The 17,497-nt window shown below is 40.8% G+C and overlaps 1 pseudogene; it reads right to left on the reverse strand.

Annotated features, from left to right (window-relative positions):
- Positions 1–12,237, reverse strand: part of LOC134444606 (NACHT, LRR and PYD domains-containing protein 12-like) — a 49,669-nt pseudogene extending 37,432 nt beyond the window's left edge.
- Between the last annotated feature and the right edge of the window lie 5,260 nt (positions 12,238–17,497).

Here is a 17,497-nt window from a genome sequence, read left to right on the forward strand (position 1 = left end):
AATGTACAGGCATGTTAATATCTATACAGGCTACAGTTATCCTTAGGACATTATGAACAGAAGATTCTAGTGCTGTATTGAACTCCTTTTAAACCAAATACCAAATTTGGATTGTGCCATGATAATTGTATATCTGTCAATCCAAATAAAGAAGTAAAATGTGTGTGTGTGTGTGTGTGTGTGTGTGTGTGTGTGTGTGTGTGTGTGTGTGTGTGTGTGTGTGTGTGTGTGTGTGTGTGTGTGTGTGTGTGTGTGTGTCCTCCATGTCTCGAGCCACGAAAATAGAAGGAGCATCTATTGCTTCAACATCAATGGCAGCTCAAATTGAGGCGTCACCGGACTGATTATAGATTACATTGTGACTGTTGAGAGATTGACAGAAAACGTTTTTGAAGGAATTTGTTGGTGGCGAGGATGGACAGAATGATAGATAAAGCCATGCCTTCTGAAAATCTGAAAATCTGAAAATCTCTCACAGCTGCGTGGAGCTACACAGGCCAGGCCAGAGCCAGGCAAATGCTGCATACACCCAGTGTTGCCAGATTGGGTGGGTGCCCGCCCAATTGGGCTACTTGGGACAAGCGTCTGTGGGTAAAAACAGGACAAATTGGCAATTTGGTGGCGGTTTTTTTCAGATGTTTTGGGCCCATAGAGTTCAATGTAATTTGTTGAATTTGGGCGGAATTTAGTGCATATTGGCGTTTTTTGAGAGCATTTTGGGCGGGATTTGGTCAGACACATCTGGCAACACTGCATAGTCCTTGGGCATGGACTGTCTCCACCATGGCAATACTACATACACCTGGACCACCTCCACCATGGCAATACTACATACACCTTGGGCATGGACTATCTCCACCATGGCAATACTGCATAAACCTTGCCTGTGTACTGCTACAAAATCCCTCTTCTCAGCTTTAACATGATGACTTACGCCAACATGATCTCCGAAAACTTACGCATACCCCCTTCTCAGGTTGGCATACAAGTTTTTACTAACCCTGTCAGTAACTCGGGAGCATGTGAGCTGTCATTTTCAGCCCTCTGCTACATCAAAAACAGACTGAGGAATAGTCTAATCTTTCAGTAAACTAGAAGCTTTCATGTTGATGTCCAGTGGAAAGGATGCCCTTGTGTCCCTTAATACTGATTAAGTAACATAGTTGCAGAGAAAAGTGAATTGATGAAGAAAATGCTTTTGTATGATAAGATTTATTATAAATAAATATATTGTATATTGTTAAAGTAGTTGATCTGATTGAAAAAAAAAATCTTAATATGAAGTAATCTGATCATTGTTTTGTCTCTGCTCACTCCTCTTCTCACAGAATGGCCTTGCTGGTTTCAGTTTATAATCTTCAGCTGTGTTTGTTCTTGAGGATCAGCATAGGGCTATTAGGCAGTGTCGTAACGAGTATCACGTATATCAGACTGGTGTGTAACTATTTCATTTAGTCATTTTTTTCAGTTATACTGCTATTAGTATGTATCACTCATTGTTATGGCAGTCCACCCATTTCTGTTTAAGGCTGCTGCTGCCCTTATCCTGAGGGTGGTGTTCCAGTTGGTGTGTTCCACGTGGTGTGGACTTCACTGCATCTGAAAGTGTTACACACCTCAATAACAGACAGTACTCTACAGTGTGGAAACAAAATTGTTCATGTTTATTCGTCCAGTATCATGTGTATCAGAATGTTGTGTAACTTTGTCATTTATCATAATTTCAGCTTTACTGCTATTAGTATGTGTCACTCAGTTTTATGGCAGTAAACCCATTTCTGTTTGAGGCTGCTGCTGCCCTTTTCCTGAGGGATATTCCTGTTGGTGTGGAGTTCACATACATCCATAAGTGTTAGACACCTCAATAACAGGTAGTCCTCAACAGTGGGAAAGTAAAATAGATCATGTTTATTCACAATCACAGCTCCAATATACTGCACATAACTGTTGTTTTCACTTTTCTACATTGTTTGGCAACACTACCCTTACCTGCACCTCCAGCCATGTCAGGTGTGATGAGGGGTTTGATGCCAGAGCTGAAGTCAGGGCAGCACAGCCCTCTACTGTTATTCTGCATCTAGCAATCCTGGAGAGGAGAGGGGGTATAGAGCAAGACACTGAGTTACACAGGCAAACACACACACACACACACACACACACACACACACACACACACACACACACACACACACACACACACACACACACACACACACACACACACACACACATGCAAATCACACACGTACACACAAATCACACACACACAAATACTTGGAGTGTGTATGAGTGTGAAGAATGAAAAATGCGTACATTTGTTAGTGATTCTAATTATGTGTTCAACCTGCATAAACACACAGTCTCTTTCCTTACACAAGTGTCTGTAGTTTACAGTCTGGATTGCTGCGTAGAGCAGATATCTGCTTCACACCAGAGTCTCCCAGTTTATTATTACTAAGATACAGATGTGTCAGGTGTGATGGGTTTGATGTCAGAGCTGAAGTCAGAGCAGCACAGCCCTCTTCTGTTATACTGCAGCCACTAAGCCTGGGGAGTGAACAAGAGAGATAGATAGAGAAAGAGAGAACAGAACACTGTAACACAGAAATATATATGTTGACAGGCACACATGCCTACACAAACAATAGGAACCAAAACTGATGAGTGAGCGCACTCCTGAATCACTCATGTACAGGTCAAAGGCACAGACTACTTCATAGAGTCAATGAGATCCCCCAGTCTGTTGTGTCTGGGAGTGTACAATCCTTTGTATGATGGGCGACGATCATGATGTGGGATACTGACTCCAGGTGTTGTGACAGGTCATGTAGTATAATGGGGAATGAATAGATGGAAACCAGAGAGAGGGATTGTATTTTGTGGAAGAATGTGTGAGGGTGACTTCACAAAGAAGATCTCATCACTGATGTTGCCATAACTGACTATAGCATGTGATGCGCACGCACACACACACACACACACGCACACACACACACACACACACACACACACACACACACACACACACACACACACACACACACACACACACAGAACCTGTCTGTTTCCCATGTTTGATGTCTGCTTCATCACACTCTCTTTGTCTCTTTTTTTCTTACCCTAGTGTCTGTAGTTTACAGTTTGGATTCCTGAGTAGAGCTGAGATCTGCTTCACACCTGAGTCTCCAAGTTTGTTATTACTCAGGTGCAGACATGTAAGGTGGGATGAAGGGTTTGATGTCAGAGCTGAAGTCAGAGCAGCACAACCCTCTTGTGTTATACTGCAATTATCAAGCCTGTTGAGAGAGGGGGAGAGAGAGAAAGAGAGAGAGGGAGAGACTCATGGTGTCACATGGTGATTGTAATTGTGTTTTCATTTTGCATAATCACACACTCTTTGTCTCTTTACTTACCACAGTTTCTGTAGTTTGCAGTCTGGATTGCTGAGTAGAGCAGAGATCTGCTTCACATCAAAGTCTCCCAGTTTATTATTACTCAGATTCAGCCATGTCAGGTGTGATGAGGGGTTTGATGTCAGAGCTGAAGCCAGAGCAGCACAGCCTTCTTCTGTAATACTGCAGGACTCAAGCCTAGAGAGAGAGAGAGAGAGAGAGAGAGAGAGAGAGAGAGAGAGAGAGAGAGAGAGAGAGAGAGAGAGAGAGAGAGAGAGAGAGAGAGAGAGAGAGAGAGAGAGAGAGAGAGAGAGAGAGACCAAAACACAGTAACACATGGCACATAGCCTAGACTGCCAAAGATAAGTACAATGGGGAGACATTTATGGCCACAGCTCTCAATGGCTAATAATAGAGGATGGTATTTCATTAGTTTGCGCAGTAAGATTAATTCATGAACATGTCAAAGGCACAGGCTACATCATGGAGTCGTTTTTTCACCATGTAATACTGCATGCATTCTTGTATTTACAATGTAACAAATGTTTCAGTGCTTTTTAGTGTTCAAATTAGTTAAATAATATATATTTTAGCTAATCATTGCCATATGGCAACTACATGCAGTCGTGGAATCTTGTGTAAAATCTTGTTTTGAAATCTGAAAGAGAATTTTTCCTTCATAAATCTTCAATATATTGCTTTCCAAATGCTAAAAGTCATTAAATGACATAGATTAAGAATATATATATAGTATTTAGTGAAATTATTTTTAGTAAAATAGCAAAATATGGTCTACAATACGGCCCATAGACATGTATACACATTTACATAAAAGCTTCCGAAAGCGTTGTTTACATTTGTGTGCAAACATTTACAATGCATTTCCACATTAAACATGTCTCAAATTACAAATAAAAGTACAAATTATTAATTTGGCACAAAATTTATAAGAGATATCTGTAAAAATAGCCTCATATTAATCTAATTCTAAGTCATTCCAATGGGGTTGATTGGGGTGAATGGTCAACAATGTTGTTCCATAATTGCATGTAGTTGCCATATGGCAACCATAAAATTTTACCATTTTACAGGGTAGAATCAGCTTCACGGGGCTCGCAGGGATTTATTTGCACCAACAGTAACGTAACAACTGCTCCGGTAGCCGCGCTGAGGCTGACTGCATCCAAAACTTATTTTTTAGTTTCGCCTTTCTTATCCTCTCATGCCCCTCCTATGTGATCACCGCAGCCAACATCTCTGGCTAGTCTAACCGAAAAAAACACAAGGTGTGCCGTCAATAATTTGTGTGTGTGTGTGTGTGTGTGTGCATGTTTACTTACTATGCATGTGTAATTATATTAGGGCCTACCGCTGTAAATGGCCTCATCCTAACGTCTTTGCCTTCTCTGGCTATTTATCACGCTCTATATTGAATATGGAGCCCACATAGAAAATGTTGCTTGCGGTTCTTTTGTTTTAAAAATGTTCTCGGGCTTCGGTAGGGCTCGGACACAAATATTTTAATTAGTCTCGGGCCCGGGTCGGATTCGATCACTTTTCTGTCGACTGAGGGCTGGGCTTGGACAGAAAAAAACAGCCCGAGCCACACTCTAATGCAAATGGATCCTCCAGGACTTGGAGAAGCTTGCCATTCGCTTCAAGACAGAAAAATCCAAGTCTCTAGTCCTAAAGGGAGGGAAGGTGACTGACCGGTTCCATCAGTCACAGAGAAGCCTGTAAAAAACCTGGGGAAGATCTTTGACTGCTCCCTGAAGGATACAGCTTCCATCAGGGCTACCAATGAACAACTCGAGGGGCTGGCTAACTGCAGTGGACAAATCGGGTCTCCTAAGGAAGTCCAAGGCATGGTTGTACCATGGATACTATGGCCACTGCTGGTATATGAATTTACCATGTCCACCGTGGAAGGGTTTGAGCGGAGGGTCAGCAGCCTCCGACGCTGGCTGGGGCTTCCTCGGCGTCTCAGCAGCCTCGCCCTCTACGGTAACAACAACAAGCTGAACCTACCAATAAAGGGCCTCACGGAGGAGTTCATGGTGGCCAGAGCAAGGGAGGTTCTTCAGTACAGGGAATCGAAGGACCCAAAGGTGGCTCAAGCTGGCATCGAGGTGAGGACAGGCTGAAGGTGGAGGGCGCAAGGGGCGGTGGACCAGGCTGAAGCTAGGCTGTCCCACAAAGAGCTTGTGGGATCTGTAGCCACCGGCCGGGCAGGTCTGGGAACCGTACCAACAACCTGCCTCAGCAGGCTTACGGGCAAGGAAAGGTGGAATCGGTTCCAACTCGAGGTGCGTGCTGGAGTCGAAGAGCAGTTTGCAAGCCAGTGGGTGGGGCTAAGGCAGCAGGGCGCGTGGACCAGATGGGAGGAAGCCATGAACAGAACAATCTCATGGACGGAGTTGTGGAAGGCTGAACCGCTTCGCATAAAATTCCTCATCCAGTCTGTTTACGATGTCCAACAGCCGAGGACTGGCTGCTGAGGGTGGACTTAGGAAAACAGCTAAAGTTCCCAGAGAACATCTTGAAAATCAGCCTGAGACCAGACATTGTGCTGCAATCAGAGTCCTCCAAGAAGGTCATCATGTAGGAGCTGACGGTGCTTTGTGAGGAGAGGATGGAGGAAGCCAGTGAGAGGAAGAGGGAGAAATACGCAGAGCTGGTCGAGGACTGCCGTAGCAGGGGGTGGCATACAAGATGCCTGCCCATTGAAGATGGGGGCTTTGCAGGGAAGTCACTCTGTAGAGTCTACAGTCTCCTAGGCATCACAGGGGCAAGGAAGAGGAGAGCCATCTGCTCAGCTTCAGAAGCTGCTGAGAAAGCCTGGCGATGGCTGTGGATGCAGAGGGACAAAGCGTGGATGAGCGCTTCTTGGACACAGGCCGGGAACTGATCACTCCCCTTTGGGTCGCCTGAGTGAGTAGGGGGTATGAAGTTGAAAGACCCGAAACCCCCTGAGAGCCCAGATAATAATAATAATACATGAGTTTTATATAGCGCTTTTCATAATTCTCAAAGTCGCTTTAATAGGTACTATCACTGATGATGTGTCCAAGATCCTGCATCACAAGATGTATCAAAACAACTGTAAAACAAAACCAACAAGAACTTTCAAACCATATGTCTGAATACAATATAATACAGGGCCATTAAACATGGTAAATCCAGAGATTTCCTTGTCAACAGTAAGTGACATATGCGGTTTATGAGTTTGTCTAGTGTCCAGCCTGACCGCACACTATCAGCAACCAAGAACTAGAATCGTGTTCACCACCAATAAACACAATAGCCAAACCTCTCATGTACCATACATTTTGAAATCACTAACCTGAGTGTCTTCATTCTGCACTGTGAGTCTTCCATTAGAGCACAGAGATGCTTCACTCCTGAATCTCCTGGTATCTTGCCACTCAGGTCCAGCTCTGTCAGGAGTAACGGGTTTTCACCCAGAACTGAAGTCAGATACTCACATGCTTTCTCTGCTACATCACTCTTCAACATTCTGCAATTAAAGATAAGAAATGATAAGAAATAATATGGCTTACTGTATTTTATAGTTTATTGTTGATTCTTACACGTCTGTGCAGGGTTTTCCTTTTTTGTTGACATATTGTTTATTTTCTTTTTGTCCCGTTCTACTCGTGGGATTCCAGATTTTATATGTATTTATTATTTAAGACTGTATTTTTTGTACTTTTCTAAAAAACCTGAGTCTGTCCACTTTTTTGGGTGTTATGGTCCCTTTACTCTCGCCTACGACTTCATAGGGAGGTAAAGGGTGGCGTAGTCTGCTGGCTTTACATAAAGCTGTAAACTAGAAGTTAATTGTAACTCTTATGTAAGTCCTTGGGCGTGACATATGTACATTCATTTGTTTGTCTCTGAGTGCTTTTCTACTTTATATCATGTATTCAAAAATGTTCTTGCCTCAGTCTCTGTAGTTTACATTGAGGATCCTGTAATAGATCAGTGAGGAGCTTCACTCCAGAGTCTCCAGGGTCATTTCCTCTCAGGTCCAGCTCCTCCAGGTGTGAGGGATTTGATATGAGAGCTGAGGCCAGAGCAGCATATCCTTCTCCTGTTACACCACAGTCTGACAATCTGGAGAGAGAAGAGTTTAGTCTGACAACCTGGAGAGAAAGGTCTATAATCTGATGTTGCTCATTGCCTATACATTTACATGAACACATTTTTCCTTGATCGGAATAGATCTAATCTGATCTTTTGAAAGCAATACCGTGTTTCTTTAGAGTCAAAGGTATTGGTAATAGAGTAGACCTTAAGCCATGGAACTCCCGAAACGAAATAAGAACATAAACACTTAGTGGTTTCTTTTGCCTTAAGACAGTGTTTAAGTTAAACAGTTAGACATAATGAACTTAATACACATGTATGACTATACAAAGACTTCCAATCAGATTAGAAGTTTAAATAGACCAGATATATTTAATTGGATTGTTTATACACCCATATATAACATGTCCATGTGAACATAGCTAGTCTTACATTGCAAGGTGTGAAAGAGAATGGGTCATATTTAGAACCTTGCCATGCAAAATAACCCTTCAGTAGTGTTGCAGTGTTGTAGTGCTGTAAAATAGAAAGTAACATTAAATGCACACTGTGCGAGATTTTTTAGTTGTTTATTTCCAGAATTCATGCTTCCCATTCACTAATGTTACCTTTTTCATGAATACTTACCACCACCGTCAAATTCCAAGAATTGGAATTATAAAATTGCTCTTTTCATACATTAAAAGGGGGATCCTCTCCATGCTCCGCCATTTTGAATTTCCAGAAAAATATATTTTTATCTGCAAAACTTACTGTACTTGGGTCATACTAGAAAATATTAGTGTATTACTAGGTACACTTTCATGAAAAGATACAATTTGGCAATAGGCAACACAGTTTCAATGAGCGGCATAGTTGCAGTACCTCTTGTCCACTATTTTGGGGCTAAACATGTAATTGTGCTATGGGACAGAAAATCTTAACATGGACCTGGGCTACTGTATGCACATACAATATTGTTGACATGCCATGGGCATAGTGCATCGAGCCTGAGCAACAACGGCAGTGTTTTCTCTGACAGCTGATTTAACTTCAACTTGTCAGCTCGTCAGCTGTTGTGGAGCAGCTGCAATTCGGAATGTAAAATTCTGCATGGTAGTAGTGGCTCGCGCTGAGAAAAAAAAAGACCCAACAGTCCCATCTGCTAAGGTGGCGATTCTGTGACCTTTTTCTTGCTATGTGGCATGAGAGAATCATTTAAGACTTGTCATGAGCAATATTGACATGCATTAACCAATTACTAATTATGCAACTGTTGAACTGTAAAATGTAAAGCAACAACTAAAATAGGCCATTAGAATGAAGCTGTGAAGCATAAATGACAGGACAGAAAGGACAGTGGGATTAACACAAATGACATAAGAGTCAGCTGGGTTTAGTTTATTATTATTATCATCATTATGAAAATAAATATTACCTCAGTGTCTCCAGTGCACAGTTGGGGCTCTCCAGTCCAGTACACAGTTGTTGGACTCCAACATCTCCAATGGGGTTATCAGAGAGATCCAGTGTTCTGAGCTTTGAAGACTCTTTGCAGAGGACTGAGGCTAGTGTTGTACAGCTGTGCTCAGTGAGTCCACAGCTATTGACCCTGAATGGGAAAATAGCAAGCAGTGATTATTGAAAAGGACTTTGCTGCTGTCTGTCAAATTTTATATAATTTATAACTCACAGAACAGCGCCAATAATTTGTTAACATTTTACTTACAAAGTTGTATGGGATTCCTCCACTACTGGCTTCAGCCTCAGGAGAGCTTCATCAGACCTGATGTACGTCTTCAAGTCAAACACGTCCAGGTTCTGGTCTGATGTCAGCAGCATAAACACTAGAGCTGACCACTGGGCAGGCGAGAGCTTGGACTCAGAGAGAGTCCCAGCACTAAGGAAGCTCTTGATCTCTTCCACTAAGGAGTTGTCATTCAGTTCATTCAGGCAGTGGAAGAGGTTGATCATTCTTTCTGAGGAGTAGGGCTTCCTGATCTTCTCCTTAATGTATGTGATTGTTTCATCGTTGTCTGTCTGAATTTGTCTCACTGGTATCAGGCCTTGCAGGAGAGTCTGATTTGATTCCATAGATAGGCCAAGAAGGAAGCGGAGGAAGAGGTCAAAGCGTCCATCTTCATAAGCCAACGCTTTGTCCACAGCACTCTTATGCAAGGTGATCATCTTTGCGGGTGAACGCTGTGTGGATATTATGTTTTTCTTTTCAACATCCAACATCAGCAGTGCATACAAAGCAGCAAGATACTCCTGGATAGTGAGATGCACAAAGCAGAACACTGTCCCCATAAAGATTCCTGACTCTTCTCGGAAGATCTGGGTGCACATGCCAGAATATACTGCTGCCTCACTGACATCAATGCCACAGTCTCTGAGGTCTTCGTCATAAAAGACCAGATTGCCCTTCTCTAACTGTTCATAGGCCAGCTTTCCAAGACGGAGGATCAGCTGATGGTTCCATTGTGTGTTAAGGTCGTGCACACTGTCAAATTTGATGTTTTTCTGTCTGGTTTGGAAAATAAGGAAATACGTGTACATCTCTGTCAAAGTCTTTGGAATCTGTGTGTGTCCAAAGGAATAAATCGTCTCAAGAACCATAGTAGCGATCCAGCAGAACACAGGTAGGTGACACATGATGTGGAGGCTCCTTGATGATTTAATGTGTGAAATGATTCTTCTTGCAAAACTCTCATTGTCGATCCTCTTCCTGAAGTACTCTTCCTTTTGTAGTTCATTGAACCCCTGCACTTCTGTTACCAGGTCAATGCACTCAGGTGGAATTTTACTGGCTGCTGCTGGTCGAGAGGTTATCCACAATAGAGCAGAGGGTAACAGATTACCCTTGATGAGATTGGTCAAGAGAACATCCAATGATTTGATAACTCTTGCATCAGTCAAACTTTCATTTGTCTGAAAATTTAGCTGGAGTCGACACTCATCCAGACCATCAAAGACAAACAACACATTATAGTTCCTCTGACAGTCAATTGTTAACTGCTTTGTCTCTGGAAAGAAGTGGTGAAGAAGGTCCATCAAAGAGCACTCCATGTTTGCCATGAGGTTGAGTTCCCGAAAGCAGAGAGGGAAGATGAAATTGATCTCTTGGTTGTCCTTTCCCTCAGCCCAGTCCAGGATGTACTTGTGCACAGAGATAGTTTTGCCAATGCCAGCCACCCCCTTTGTGAGAACTCTTCGGACTGGTTTGTCCTCATCAGATGTGGGCCTAAAGATGTCTGCACATTTGAATGGTTTCTCTTTTCCAGCCGGTCTCTTGGATTTGGACTCAATCTGTCTGACTTCATGCTCCTCATTTACTTTTGCTCTTCCTCCCTCTATAATGTAGAGATCTGTGTAGATATTTTGTAGCAAAATAGAGCTTCCATGTTTTGCTATTCCTTCAAACACATTCTGGTACTTGTTCTTGAGATTTCTTTTCAATTTATTCTGGCAAATCACATTGAGCTCATCTAGTTAAAAACAAATGCACTATAAGCAATCAGGGAGACAGAGCGATACAGAAAGGGATTTTTCATAGTATAGCTGCAGTATAACGCAAGTGCAACTACATGTTACTAAGAAGGAAAGCGTTCTTACTTTGGTTCAGTTTGTCAGCAAGATCCTGGTGCTTCATCTTACAGAGGAAGTGCAGTGCCATTTTGAGAGCTCCTTTTCTGGCATCACTCTCATCCTCTGCTTTCATATCAAAGGTTTCCTGGTAGTCTGGACTAAGAATCTGCTTAAATCTCTGCAGCTCTGTCTTCACAAAGGTGACTATCTTCTCCTCAAGCTCCTAATGAATACATCACACATGCATACACTGTAAAGTACACATCACACAATACGAATCTGGAAATCAATCGAGTGATCTGTCAATCAATCAATCAATCAATCAATCAATCAATCAATCAATCAATCAATCAATCAATCAATCAATCAATCAATCAATCAATCAATCAATCCAGCAATAGTTGACATATCAAAACAGATTTACTGTACAAAGACTCTACTGTGAAAGTGTTAAGTCATATGGAAACACTTTATATCTTACCTTAAAAATATGAAGTAGATCTGGGTGCTTATCCTGACTGCTGATGGTGTCTGGTTCATGTCCTATCTGTTGTTCCCTGATAAAGAATTGAACGTAATTGACACTTACATTTGCATGTTACAATTTAAATGTTACACTTACATGTTACAATTCACCAATAGTTGTCAACCTTTCCCCTCCTGCCATGTTAGGGCCATCATCTTTTGACCAATCACTCCTCATGGATGGAGCTCTGGACACACCAGACCCTGGTCCCTTCCTGGACAGCCTGGTACAAAGAAGAGTTAATGCAGAGAGACATTGTTTATTACATTACATTACGTTGCACTTAGCTGACGCTTTCATTTAATTCAAAGCGACTTACAGTTATTATTTGTCAGGGTATTGGTTACAGCCCCAGGAGCAGTGTGGGTATAGGTGCCTTGCTCAAGGAGCACTTCAGCCATGGGTGTAGATGTAGGGGGAGGTAAGGGTGGGATTTGAACCTACAATCCCCAGATTGAAAGACCTACTCTTTAACCACTAGGCCACGGCTGCCCACAATGAAACCATATTTTTTAAAATTATATCCACTCCACCTTCCACCTTAATTCATGCAAATTAGTGTATTTGAGGCAAGTTCACATGTCACAATTGTGTGTCAATATTTACCTACCTTCCCCCTTTTGCCATGTTAGGGGGCTCATCTTTTGATACATCACTCGTCATGGATGGAGCACTGGACACACCAGACCCTGGTCCCTTCCTGTAGAAAGAATAATTCATGCAGAGAGACATAATCTACTAAACCTTATTTCGTTTTACAGTATTATATTCACCCCACCCTCCTTAATTCATGCAAATAATGCCATTGAGGCAAGTTCAAATGTTACATGCTTGCATGTCAATATGTGCCTACCTCTCCCCCTCTGCCAGTGTTAACACTAGAACTACCAGGATTTTTCTGCCTACCTAGAAGTACCAGAGAGGGGTCATTTGACCCGGTGGCTTTTACCTAATACACTAATCACTCATTTTGTTATGGTAATGAGGCTGTTAGGGGCCGTGTGTGGGGTGAGGGGTGAGGGGGTCACACCTTACAGTGCTAACAGCCAAGACAAACAGGGACAGACAGATAGCACAGTTTGGCGGACAGTGTGTTACAGTATTTCTCCATTGGTTTGGCTCATTTCTTGAAACTGAAATGTCATTCTCAAAACATGGACAAATACCAAAACTAATTTGCAGTTCCTCACAACAGAATGGCATTTATCATTGCTTTCATCAAATTTCAAATGCTTTTGTACATGTCTCAATCATTTAGTACATCCTTGCAAATGGCTATGTAGTTAACACAATCAGCTTACATTTAGTAGAATTTTCAAATGAATGTACCTTGCTGATCTATCCCAATTGGTTGATTCTCAGTGTAATGGTTGTCCTGAAAACATGTCAGCACATTTTCTTCATATAAGTCATCAATGAATGTGTGAATGTCCCATGTGATCATGACGAATCATATGACTGCAACCAGATAATGGTTGAATTACAGTTTTTCTCGATTGGTTTGGCTCATTTCTTGAAACTGAGATGACATTCCTATAACCCTTGGGTCATTTGGCCAAGCATTCTTACACTTCTACACAACAGTTCAGATAACTAGCAAAATGTCATATACCTCCCAAAACACCTCATTCTTGCATCAGCACTAAACCGTCTTACATATAAATAGTCAGTACCATCAAAATGGCATAGATCCTTCTCAATTGCTTTGGCTCATTTGCATTCATTTAGTCCTTCTGTCAAAACAAATTGGATGGTTCAGCATAACTATATGGATCCTCATCACTCGCTCATATCACCCCAAAAACAGTTTACCCATGTGTCAAAACTAAATTTCTTCCGCACATATATCATCAGTACCCCCAAAATACATTGTCCCTTTGCCATTGTGTAAGCACTTAGGTGTTTTATCTACGTTCAGCTAACAGATTTCGACTATGTATAAAAATGAAAAAGTGAGTGAAACCATTGAAGTTTGACAACACAGATAATTTACCAAGGACATTTATCAGTAACTTTCTGTACTGTAAATTCATATACAGAAAGTAATGCCCATATATCACAGGTTTCTCGTGGGTTTGGCTCATTTCTCAAAACAGAGATAACGTTCTCAAAATAACATGGATAAATGCCAAAGCAACTAGCAATTGTTCAAAACAGAATGTCGTTTGAAAAAATGTCATGAAATTAGCCAAATAACAGAGGAAACTAGTATACACGGTTGTAAAATTATTTTCTACTAACTAGTAAAGTTACAATACTATGTAATGAAATTCTTAAAATATGATGTCCTTGACTGTTTTGGGAATTGCGTAGACCACTTAGCATATGATGACTTACACAATGAAATAATGCTGAAGTGTTTTGGAGAGGGCAACCATTAGACTGAGAATTGTCTAATTCCTTTAGATAAGCAAGGTCTATTTATTTGGAAAATGTGCTAAATGTATGCTGAATGTGTCAACTGAAGGGTATTTGTACATATCCATCTGCAGAGATGTACTAAACATTTGAGACATGTACAAAGCATTTGATATCTGATGAAAGCAATGAAAAATGCCATTCTGTTTGGGAAATTGCAAGTTGGTTTGGGGATTTGTCCGTGTTGTTTTGAGAATGTCATCTCAGTTTCGAGAAATTAGCCAAACCAATCGAGAAAAACTGTAACGTGTGAATCTCCCATGCCATGTGACCATAACGACTCATGTGAATGCAACCTGGCAATTGTTAGATGGATACCGGTAAATACCAGTGCATGTGGACTACTGCTTCTTTTCCCTCAAGAATTTTGTGGTGAAAGAAGCTCCTCTCCAAGGAACAAAGATGCAGAGATACAGCACTCAACAGGCATTGGAAATGATCCACACACGCACGCACACACACACACACACACACACACACACACACACACACACACACACACACACACACACACACACACACACACACACACACACACACACACACACACACACACACACACACACACTGTGTCTCAAGTGACAGCTGTGAGCTGCTAACAGCCACATTTCCACAACAAAAGGAGTGTCCGCAGGGGGTCCAAAGGGTCAAATGACCCCCTTGTGGGGCTTTTAGGTAAAAAGGTCAATTGACCCCTCCGTGGTAGTTCTAGTGTTAAGGGGCTCATTTTTTTACCTGTCTCTCCTCATGGATGGAGCTCCATCCTTTGAGAGTTCCTCCCACTTTGATATGAGGGCTCCCACTCTTTCCTTGGAGTACCTGCTAAAATGACATGTTAAAAGGGGTCATATTATTTAATCAATAAGCCACAAGACTCCCGATTTACCCATACTGGGATATTTGTCCCTTTTAGATCAGACACAAACAGATGATTTTCAATATTTTCTTCAAAAACTCAGGTTTCATGTAAACAGACTCAGAGATAAAAGATTTGAACGTTTATTTTCCTCCCCTACACTGCCGTGCACAGGTTTAATGTAGGCTATTTGTAACAGCTCTTTATTACATAGTTATGCAGATTCTGCAATGGTGTGAACAAGGTTATTTTGGAAAATGGAGGGAGGAAAAATGTCTGTTTATCAAAAAACCCAACTAATGACATTGTAGCAAAACAATGCAGAGTGCTGCAATAGTGTCCCTTTACAGTTCTAAATACAGCACACATGCAAAGACTGAAGTGGTTTAGTGCTTATTTAAAACTGCTTAAATTAATGATTGAAAGATGTCATTAACTACAACCACACCAATAAAAAGAAAATACATATAGAATTATAATAATTATTCTTCCACCTAAACAAATAGATAATTTGAGTGTATGTGTTTACCAAGGCAACAGCAGACCTTGCTTTGTATGTTTTAATTGCCGTTCGATTCCAGAGTAATATTACAAAAATTGAGATTCCGAAAAGTACACTTGTTCTGCTATTTTGAGAGGGAAAATGGTGTTCCAAAAGCATAGGAGATGTTTATTGTTACAAGACACATTAAACTACTAACTGGACTGAGGACATCATCAGGAATGCCTGTGTCTGTGTCTGTGTCTGTGGTGCCTACTGCATATCTGAAGCAGGGCTGTAACAAGACATTTTCAAATACTGGGGTCAAATATTGCGTGCTGTACTGCATACTGTACATTTATAATGCTTCAAAGACTTTCGTCAAAGTCAGTAGCCCCTTAATGCGCGCCGTACCTCCAGTGGCACGGTGTAATAGTCATTGAAATGTAACTACCATAGCACTACAATACTATGGCACAACACAGGCCCTTTAGTAATGCACCATGACTTGGTCATTACCATACTGGTAACAACAAATGTATAAAGCCGCGTCTTAAGGGGTTAAGATTGTTTTCCTTAATCACTGTCTGGAGGATAAATGGGGGTGGCGTATGGGTAGATGACGGCAGCAGAAAATATTTTTTTCACAAAGCATTGTTTATGAGGGGAAAAAAGTATATGTCTACGTAGTGCAGCAATTAATCTTTCAAAAAATCCAAGTGGTCACAGTGTTGGTCTATTCATTGATTATTTATTTACGTTGATAAAGCAATTTGCTTAAAATATGTCCTTTGGTGTGACGTTAAGAAATAAATATATTAAGTAATGTAGAAATGGCTTGATGGAGTTTTATGAACATTGTTACACTCTTCATATTTATTGCAATTTTTTAAAGTCTTAATTTAATGAAAATTTCCATTTAAGTATTTTTTTCCCATTAGATGTGAGATTATTAGAAACCTTCGAGGAAAAACAGGGATATCTTTCTTTTAAATGTTCAAAACTGTCCGAATTTATACTAACTTTTCAGGGACGATAATTTGTTCTTCCCTAATGCAATATTCAGTGTTTATCAAACATATTGTTTAGCTCAAACAAATGTTTGAGCGTTTAAAACATGTCACACCGTAGGACATTCATGTCACGCTAAAGGACAGAAATGCAAAACTGAGCCAGAAACAAATATATCAACATGATTAATTTGTCTTTTGATCATAATATAATGTTGTTGTCAATATGGACCTACACTTTACACTTAGAATCGTCGATTATCAGCCTATCGTAACTCTTAATGACAGCCATGTGGTCATTGAATGTAACCTGCAGAGCTCATAAGACTCATACTGAAGTGTGACCTTGGCATGACCATCACATTTTTGTAGGTATGCTATGACTGTCACACCATTGAACCTGTAGTGTGTTGTGGCCAGTGCCTGTTTGGTATCTCAAGCTGGACAGCACATTTATGCTGTATATTGAGCTCTCCACAGCATACTTTATTCATCTATACTCCTCTATATACTCTCTCACTGATCTTTCCTTCACTGTTACCGTTATATTTTATGGTTTCAAAGCACCATTAATGACATTTTATATCATTTGACAGTATCTAAAATCAACAGCAAATATTCATCAACAATGCATCAAAGTATAAATTCCAAAGGCCAATAAAGGAATAAGTAATTTGAATACACAATATTTATCTAGTCAAACAACAAAACAAAACAAAAAATGTACTACCAGTTGTTTTAAAAGCTATTTCTCAAATATCTAGTCCATTGGTGTGACCTATTTGTCCTTTGGTGTGATACTCCAAAGTGTCACACCATAGGACTTTTACCATCACACCATAGGACTTTTACCATCACACCATAGGACTTTTGAGCTTTTGAGTTAATTTAAAGCCATGTCGTTGCCAACTGAAATACAATTTCACCTTTAGTAAGATGCATTTTCATACATCTACATAAGAAAAAAATGTGAAAAATATACACTATTGTCAAAATGTATTTTATGGCTGTCACACCAAAGGACTACAAAACTAATGCATCTTGTGGTAGCAAAACATAATTGATTGACTGAAGAACTCTTGCCATTGGCTTCTTAAGGGTCTAAAGTCACAATTTATGTACCGCTGGAGCTTCAACAATAGAGGTTATTGTATATTA

Source organism: Engraulis encrasicolus, unplaced genomic scaffold, assembly GCF_034702125.1.
Source record: "Engraulis encrasicolus isolate BLACKSEA-1 unplaced genomic scaffold, IST_EnEncr_1.0 scaffold_61_np1212, whole genome shotgun sequence".
In the NCBI taxonomy this organism is placed as follows: Eukaryota; Metazoa; Chordata; class Actinopteri; order Clupeiformes; family Engraulidae; genus Engraulis; species Engraulis encrasicolus.